The sequence below is a fragment of the Haliotis cracherodii genome, unplaced genomic scaffold (genome assembly GCF_022045235.1).
Source record: "Haliotis cracherodii isolate W230 unplaced genomic scaffold, xgHalCrac1.p SCAF_6, whole genome shotgun sequence".
In the NCBI taxonomy this organism is placed as follows: domain Eukaryota; kingdom Metazoa; phylum Mollusca; class Gastropoda; order Lepetellida; family Haliotidae; genus Haliotis; species Haliotis cracherodii.
The window spans coordinates 23,345,170-23,355,103 of NW_027266319.1; the positions used below are offsets into that span (position 1 = coordinate 23,345,170).

Sequence of the window (9,934 nt, forward strand, 5' to 3'; positions counted from 1 at the left end):
TCTATGGTAAGGTCCGGTTAAAACCAGTAGTTCAACTTTCAGTTTCGAAAGTATTTGGTTAGTATTTTGTAGATAGGAAATAGTACTGTATTGTTCGTTTCCTTACAGTAACAATGCTACACAATTAATCTTCCGTTTTATTCTGTTTGTTGTGCGTTAGATTTATAACACGCAAAATCCACACAGTGCATAGTGCAACACCAATATTACCCTCGGGCAAGGGATTAGTGTGCTGTCGAACGTCGTTCTCAGCACCCTGGGGAGTATACAACCCTAACTGCCTATAAGGCGCTAGTAGGTTCACAGTTACAACACCAGAAGCATATTTCAAACAAAGCCGCTTACCTAAGAGTACACCACATATAACATGATGTGTTTTAGTGTAGGGCTGAGCCGAAGCATAAACACCCGGTCACCAATCCAACTCCTCTCCGCGACCAACGTTGCTTAACGTCACCTGATTTGTGACATGTGCGCTGTACACAGGACCCTTGAATCTTTTAACGTAACAGGATCTCCTACTGGGTTCGAATATCAGCTTTGCTCTGATTCCGTTCCTTGGCGATTTCGAACAAGGATTAAAAAAAACTGACTTTAGGATTTCCTCACATACACAGCTGTTATTGCATACAAAGTAATATCTCCCCGAGGCAAGAGAGTTAACTGACTGTAAAAGTCGAGTTTCCATCCTTGCCGAACTAGGCTGGAAATTTCCAGGCTCGATCGCACAGCCACCAGTGGGTATTACGAGTTATGTCCCTTCTATGTCCCTCCTACGAACCAATCAGATTCCACCTCTCATATCACTTCAATTTGCTTCAAACAAAATGGCGGCGTCCAGTAAAGGCAATCTGATAATAAATCAAGATCTTAATTATAATAAAACGGGTCTTCCTTCGCGATGTGCACCAAATAACGTTAGCTCCTTGATCAAAAACATGAAAAGATTTGGAATAAATGTATGTTCACGCTAATTTGACGGCATTATTTGCAAATCCTGCAATCTGCATGGCCGTTTACGAACCGGATGTCGATTTCGGTACGCGGTTTTGATTGGACTATGCATAGACTCGTTAGTCCAGCCAAATTATAACTCCACAAGTCCAGCCTAGTCACGTTTCAATAATTTGTTTTGTGTTAACTAGCATGTTTTGTCAATAAGGAACGAATATTCAGTCACACATAAAACAAATAAATCTCCTGTGAGGAGCATTACAGTGATATCATGGCAGCCCTAAATCAACGAGTTCTGACCATACAAATTTGTGGTTGATAGCATCAACAACGGACCAGTTAGGCGGGGGTCAACACTGGTTACATACAATAAGGTATCCGAACAACAGTTTTCTGGTGTATATTAACCTCGCTTACAATAGGTCTTCAGCAACCCATGCTTGTCGTAAGAGGCCGGGGGCACGGGTTGCCCAGTCGTCTGAGACGCCGCGATTCGCTGTGCAGAGTTGCGTTCCCTTCGGACGCGCGAGAAACCTATGATTGTGGATTCGAATCCCGATTCGCCCCGATTATGTTTCTAGGTTTGTCAGCACCATACCCGTGCTCGTGGGTTTCACCGAAGTGGTAAACGTCTGAGACCTGCATCACTTCGAGCTTTCCTCCCACATTAAGCTGACACGCCGCGATGTAACTGGAATACTGTTAAAAGCGGCGTTAAACCCAACTCACTCACTCACTCACTCACCTTCTTACAATTGCATGATCAAATATATAAGTATGGCTAAAGTGAGTTGAAAAGATCAAGATATAATTGAAATATTAGAAAACCCGTGAGCGTGTTGCCCTGTCGCCCATCTGTACCAATCCTTTGAAAATCAGCTGGGTCAAAGACTTGTTCAAATACTATTGGTTTCACCGAAGTCGTAAGCGTCCGAGACCTGCATCGCTTCGGGCTTTCCTTCCACATTAAGCTGACACGCCGTGATATAACTGTAATACTGTTAAAAGCGGCGTTAAACCCAACTCACTCACTCGTAAGAGGCGACTAACGGGATCAGGTGGTCACGCTCGCTGACTCGGTTGTGATGCATGTCATGGTATCCTATTTGCGTAGATCGATGCTAATGATATCAGTTACTGGATTGTCTGGTCCAGACTCGATTATTTACAGACCGCCGTCATATAGCTTGGATATTGTTGATTGTAAAACAACAAACAAATCTTATCCCTTTTACTGTCAGCTCTTAGGAACAATATGTGACCTGGACATAGAATATTAAACTCTTCTACGCCAGGCTATAACGTACTCCACGGAATCCTCGAATTCATTTCGCTATATCAGAAAACCATGATTTACACCAACAAAAACGTTGATTTCCATCCCTTTTGATAACAAATGGGTTCGATATAGCTGATAGTTCGCAATATCCGACTTCGATATATCCAGACGTGCAAATTTGTAGCTGCCCTAAAAGTTCCGAATCCTGTGATGGGATTCGAACCACGGATCTTTTTATCCGAATTCGGACACCTTGTCCACATGACCAAAACGCTTAAGCTTGTAAGCGAGCTGAAAAGGTAAGGATGTCATCTGTTGTAAGACTCCACACCCTATTACACGTCAATAACCGAGAAGAACTGTATCCTCGTAGGCGTCTCAATGCTAACAGTTGCCATCTCGACAGTAGTATACATTAACGATACGCCTATGACAATCCTTGACGATGATTTAGCATATCGCACGGCGCCCTACAGCACCCTTAAAAACCCTACCAGAAAGGTGACCTCTTTCGTGTAACGACCTTCATTATACGTGCTTCAGTGATCCAATATAACACTGTCCTGTCTGTCTCGGACGATACACGTCACACTCCACTGTGCTGTACCTTCACGGGAGTGTAACCCCATTGTGGTTGACTGTGATAAGACGTGTGCAGAGTGAATGGAGGTCGCCTAGCGTCCAGGTATACACGCACTGTCGTCTGTTTAGGGTTAAATGACGTGACCTGGTTAGTTTTGAGGTTGGCTAAAAGTTTGTTACTCTAAGGTGAGCTGTTATTGCAGTTATAAAACGGCTTAATTTGATGTGGGATGCAATCCCGAAGTGATGTAGGAGTTAGATGATAACCATTGGTGCTGACAAACCTAGAAAGGATATTATGGCGAACCGGGATTCGAACCCACAACCCGCGTTTCAGGAGGGCCTAACGGACGACTGGGCCAACCGTGCCTCCTGGGCCCACTTGCACAAAGCGATCTTAGCGCTAAGACTATTGTAAGCCTATGCTGAAGTATGGGAGTTACGATCATCTAAGCGCTAAGATCGCTTTGTTCAAGTGGGCCCTGGATATGTCTGGAGGTCATACATGAAATTAACGCTAAGAAACAAACAACTACATGTAAATTGAAAAGGAGCCCAGAGAGATGGGAGGTGTGGAAAATCTATACGTGCTTCTCTGAAGGCACCATCATTACAGTAAGGGCTGGGCTGGGAGGAAAATAATATGGTTCAGGGACATGTCATAATCATATTAATCATGGGGCGGATATGATGTGTTTGGTCGACGGATATGATGTGTTTGGACGGCGGATAGAATGAGTTGGGAGGTCGGATAGAATGAGTTGGGAGGTCGGATAGGATGAGTTGGGAGGTCGGATAGGATGAGTTGGGAGGTCGGATAGGATGAGTTGGGAGGTCGGATAGAATGAGTTGGGAGGTCGGATAGGATGAGTTGGGAGGTCGGATAGGATGAGTTGGGAGGTCGGATAGGATGAGTTGGGAGGTCGGATAGGATGAGTTGGGAGGTCGGATAGGATGAGTTGGGATGTCGGATAGGATGAGTTGGGAGGTCGGATAGGATGAGTTGGGAGGTCGGACATAATTTAGTTTAATATAGCTTCACTGACCTTCACATATTTGAGCTACCAACACAGGTCATGACGCCTTTAAAGGAGTGTTCTAGATAGCAGGTATACCAGGATGTCTTGGCCTAGCGACGAGGATATGTCATAGATGTCTGATATAGATATATACTGAGGGAAACAAATAAGGGAACACCATTTCATTGCAGTGTCCCTTTATTTATTCCCAGATGGTGTATGGTGGTGTGTGTGTGTGGTGGCGTGGGGGTGGTTGGGATGGTGTGTGGTTGGGATGATGTAATGTGGAGTGTGTGTGGTGGCGTGTGTGGTTGGGATGGTGTGTTGTTGGGATGGTGTATAGTGGTGTGTGTGTGGTGGCGTGTGTGTGTGTGGTGTGTGTGTGTGTGGCTGGAATGGTGTGTGGTGGTGTGGTTGTGTGGTCGGGATGGTGTACACATGTGTGGTGGTGTGGTTGTGTGGTTGGAATGGTGTGTGGTGGCGTGGGTGTGGTTGGAATAGTATGTGGTTGGGATGGTGTGTGGTTGGGATTATGTGTGGTTGGGATAGTGTATGGTTGGGATAGCGTTTGGTTGTGATGGTGTGTAGTTGGGATGGTGTGTGGTTGGGATGGTGTATGGTGGCGTGGGGGTGGTTGGGATGGTGTGTGGTGGTGTGGGGGTGGTTGGGATGGTGTGTGGTGGCGTGGGGGTGGTTGGGATGGTGTATGGTGGCGTGGGGGTGGTTGGGATGGTGTGTGGTGGTGTGGGGGTGGTTGTGATGGTGTGTGGTTGGGATGGTGTGTAGTTGGGATGGTGTATGGTGTGTGGTGTGTGGTGGTGTGGGGGTGGTTGGGATGGTGTATGGTGGCGTGGGGGTGGTTGGGATGGTGTGTGGTGGTGTGGGGGTGGTTGTGATGGTGTGTGGTTGGGATGGTGTGTAGTTGGGATGGTGTATGGTGTGTGGTGTGTGGTGGTGTGGGGGTGGTTGGGATGGTGTGTGATGGTGTGGGGGTGGTTGGGATGGTGTGTGGTGGCGTGGTGTGTGGTGGTGTGGGGGTGGTTGGGATGGTGTGTGGTGGCGTGGTGTGTGGTGGTGTGGGGGTGGTTGGGATGGTGTATGGTGGCGTGGTGTGTGGTGGTGTGGGGGTGGTTGGGATGGTGTGTGGTGGCGTGGTGTGTGGTGGTGTGGGGGTGGTTGGGGTGGTGTGTGGTGGCGTGGTGTGTGGTGGTGTGGGGGTGGTTGGGATGGTGTATGGTGTGTGGTGTGTGGTGGTGTGGGGGTGGTTGGGATGGTGTATGGTGGCGTGGTGTGTGGTGGTGTGGGGGTGGTTGGGATGGTGTGTGGTGGCGTGGTGTGTGGTGGTGTGGGGGTGGTTGGGATGGTGTATGGTGTGTGGTGTGTGGTGGTGTGGGGGTGGTTGGGATGGTGTGTGGTGGCGTGGTGTGTGGTGGCGTGGTTGTGGTTGGAATGGTGTGTCGTGGCGTGGGGGTTGTTAGGATGGTGTGTTGTTGGGATGGTGTATGGTTGGGATGGTGTATGGTTGGGATGGTGTATGGTTGGGGTGGTGTATGGTTGGGAAGGCGTGTGTGGTGGCGTGGGGGTGGTGGCGTGGGTGTAGTTGGGAAGGCGTGTGGTGGCGTGTGTGTGGTGGAGTGTGTGTGGTGGCGTGGGTGTAGTTGGGAAGGCGTGTGGTGGCGTGGGTGTGGTGGCGTGGGTGTAGTTGGGAAGGCGTGTGGTGGCGTGGGTTTAGTTGGGAAGGCGTGTGGTTGCGTGTGTGTGGTGGCGTGGGTGCAGTTGGGAAGGCGTGTGGTGGCGTGGGTGTGGTTGCGTGGGTGTAGTTGGGAAGGCGTGTGGTGGCGTGGGTGTGGTTGCATGGGTGTAGTTGGGAAGGCGTGTGGTGGCGTGTTGGAGTTTGATGGCATATTGGCATGTATATATGTATGTAAGTGGTAAGTATATACTTGAAAGTTTCGCATGTTCAAAAAGGCTTTAAACCCAAATCAGCCACTCACTCCAGCATCAAAATAGCTACAAGTATTGTATTATTCAATTAAAGATACCACATCACCGCAGAAACAAATAAGAACAGCATTCATTCCACATAGATTAGATACAAATGCTTGCATCCTGACACCCAGAAATTTATAAGTGACTGCATAGCATGCCTGTCACTATCTACTAAACTGCGACTGCTTTACCAGTCCCGATAAATACCACACTTCTTTGGCTCATACTGTAAGGCAGTACTAGGATGATATGGACACCGCTAACGATAAGACAGTACTGTGATAACCAACACAAGCAATTATACTTCCTCTTTCAACATCTTTAGTTTATCGCAAGGCATTTCACGACATCCTCATTCGTGAGAGAGAGAGAGAGAGAGAGAGAGAGAGAGAGAGAGAGAGAGAGAGAGAGAGAGAGAGAGAGAGAGAGAGAGAGAGAGAGGAGGGGAGAGGGGGGGTATTTTTTTATTTTTCAAAAATATTCTGTCCTTCACCTACACACATCAAAACACTAAACCGATGACACGATTGTTGATTTATGTATTGCGCTGTCAAATCAAGCCCTCCTTTGATAACCAAGTTACTGCACAAGTGTGACCTGGCCATGTCCAGAATCAGCTCGCAACTGTTCAAATAACGGCTGTCTCTCTCCCTGCAACACAGTCACAGTTTATTGTACATGTCGCCCTGACAACACCGTTTCCCGTTCACGTTTTTATGCATCCGCTGTAACTACCGAAAAGTATTCAACGCTTGACGGTGTGTGCGCAACGAGGAAATTCAGAAATAATCATCTAAGCAATTTGAATGTTTTTTTTCAGTTGGACGATTTGATATCCTTTATGTGCTGGAGATTGAGTGCATGAGTGATGTACAGAGACACACCGCTATCTTTCTACTACACTATTCAAGCTTTGTTAAGACGGCCTGTCGTCGATCGAGTCTGGGTCAGACAAACCAGTGGGTGACATCATGAGCAATGTCCAGCGCCATCGGGGCGTGATGGCAGGCAAACGACTAAGTCATCACATGCTTGTAAACAACCCGATAACCATTACGTCCAGAATCCGTTGTGCAGAGTTGCGTCCCTTAGGAGAGCCAGGAACCTATGATTGTGGGTTCGAATACCGGTTCACGTTGATTAAGTCTCTTGGTTAAGTCAACCCGTGCTGGTGGGTTTCTTAAAACAGATAAACGTATGACATCAAGTTGACCCAGGGGCGGTCGGGTAGCCTAGTGGTTAAAGCGTTCGTTCGTCACGCCGAAGACCCGGGTTCGACTCCCGACATGGGTACAATGTGTGAAACCCATTATTGGTGTCCCCCGCCGTGATATTGCTTGAATATTGCTAAAAACGGCGTTAAGCCATACTCACTCACTCAAGGTGACTCACCATGACATGACTGAGATACTGTTGAAAGCTGGGCTATACCAAACTCACTCACTTACTCAAATGAACTTGTACAAGTGTTATGACATGCGCAACGGCGACATGATTCCATCCCGGACCAAGTTAGTGTAACCTGCGTGAATAACGTAGCATAACATGCTTTGTATTGGTGCTAAAATCCAATATCATTTGCAGGATAATTCACCATGATAAGAAGCGCCATTTTTATAAAAGCTTAACTTATACAATCCGCTTAAATGGTAAACTTATTTTTCAGAAAGTCAAGTGTTATGCGTGACATGACCCAACGCTTATAGTACATCTCGTAAATCACCGAACACTCTGAATAGACGGTAAAATTCAGATCCCTCGATAATAGTCAACACGCAATCCCAGGTAGTTAATCTGCCCTTAACTGCAGGAGCGTATTGTCTGATGTCGAATGTGTTTACGGGACTATCACCATTTACAAAATGAGTGTAAAAACCACTATAACCATCTTGTACATGGATGCCTCTTTAATATAGGCCGACGTTAACAGTGGTGTAACCAAGTGAAAAAGAATTACTTTGGTTTAATGCAGCTTTGAATATTATATCAGTTATATGACTTGGTGTGAGCGGAAAACCCGAAGGCCCGAACCACTGACATTCCGTATCCGCGCAAACGATATACCAACTAGATCACGGTGGCGATCAACAAGGGATGTAAACAACGCGGCCAATTATATACATATATATCTAAATATATCTGAAATCATGTACACATATTTCATCTCCACAAACCGAGTACCGCCGCGTCTGTAGGGAGAGCGGAAGGTCGGTGGATCGATCCCCGACCGCGCCATACTCAAAAGCGTTAAAAGATGATACTTGATGTTACCCTGACTGGCGCTTGGCATTAAGGGGAAAAACAAAGACTGAACGGCCCGGGGTCAGTATACTGTGTCTGAGTTGGGTATACATGTTAAACTGCGGCATAGGCTAGCACTATAAAACCGGCATTAGTCCGGACTAGTACAAGCAGCCACACACACGCACTCGCACACACGCACGCAGGCACGTGCAGGGACATGCATTGATCTTGAACGCGACGTTAAACCCCATTTGAGGTCACCTCGTTACTTCATTAAGCTTTCATCACATATTAGCTGACACGCGGTGATATGACAAAAAATATTTTTCAAAGTATCCTAAAACCTAACATGAAATACTTAAAAGGTGTGTAATAGTTAACGAAAGACAACAAAAGCGACCGTTAGACAAGCCTATGCGAACTGGACGCACAGGTCAGCTACATGTGAACATCAACTCGAACAAGCTTCCATGGACAAAGCCCGATTATTATACTATATGATTCTTTCAGAGAGCCCACACAAATATACTAGCCAGGTCGCTGTATGAGACACACATCCGTCACGCTTTGTCAGCGAATGTAAAAGACGGTAGACGCTAGCTTTACAACGATAACGAAAAACGAAGATAATGTAACTTCCTGTTGAAGTCGTGCCTGCACATGCTAAACAATCGCGTCCTTCCTTTAGGGGTTAAGGGGTTAAGTGGTCAACGTGGTCAACGAGGTCAAAGTAAATGGGTTTAATGGAGGGGAGTATTAAACAGGTGATTGAATATGATACGCGGGTTCTATAAGGGAGATACATATTATTCAAAAATTAAATATCTGTTTTTAAAACAGTGGTCACTGTGTAACAGTGAATGTACTAGCTGGAAATATATAGGATTATGGCTTGGATAATGTCTGTGCAAGTGAGTTAACTGCTCTTATATATAATACCTTTTTAGGTTTTGAGTGTCTCCTTGAGCAGTATGACACACAGGCCCGCCAAGGTGTAGTGTATATATGTTAGGTACAAACGCCGTCACGTGTGACAGGCACAGACACCGAGTTCGTTATCTGCAGCAGTGACCCAGAATGTTTTGAAAGTTTTCTAGAGTTACACATGGACAACTGGCCATACTATTGCTGATATATATAGAACGGTATACTCACAGCCTTGGGTATTACAACACACTCACACCATCAAACAACGCCATTAAACAGACAAGCGTCTCTAAGGATATTGTTGATATGAAGACGATACGTTTGTATGACATGCATGTGAACGTGGGAACATGTTTATATATTAACAAAATTCGTCTTACCTAAAATCGGATGAATTTATCCTAAATACTCGGCTGCTCCGATCTACTCTCTGCCCAACTGATGCAGTGCCACCTGACTTCGCGTGTAGATTCACAGCTGAACTTTGACCCTTGAGTATTTATTTATAGCTGAGCATACCCGTGCTCGGGAATTCCACGGTTCAGCTTCCGGGTTGAGGCGTGCGCCGAAAATTGATTTTGTCTACTTTTCTGGTTACATTTTAGTCGATTCTATGAAAACAAACAAGGTTATTGATTACATCTGAACTACATTGCTTGCATATGTCGTGAATTATGTTAACTTTGTTTACCTAGGAATTGAAGTTCCCTTTCTAGATCATGAACTTAACATCGATCACTGAATTTGTCATATGACCATGCGTTATTCGGCGACCTTCCTCTGTCCGTAACTCTCCTTGGGTAGTTCACTAAAACATACACGATTACATATGCTGATGATTTGGTGTTACTCTATCCTTGGTAAAGATTTTGGGTCGCCTAACCTAAAAGGCCCCTCAGGTGCATGCGTCTTAAAATAACATGGTACTCAATTTCTGTAA

The 9,934-nt window shown here is 46.0% G+C and overlaps 1 protein-coding gene across 1 annotated transcript in view; it reads right to left on the reverse strand.

Annotated features, from left to right (window-relative positions):
• The window catches only part of LOC139444901 (uncharacterized), a 33,738-nt gene extending 24,276 nt beyond the window's left edge, over positions 1-9,462 (reverse strand). Inside the window, exon 1 of the mRNA XM_071225907.1 lies at positions 9,375-9,462. The gene's annotated coding sequence lies outside the window, so the exon portion shown is untranslated. The remainder of the gene's footprint in view (positions 1-9,374) is intronic.
• Between the last annotated feature and the right edge of the window lie 472 nt (positions 9,463-9,934).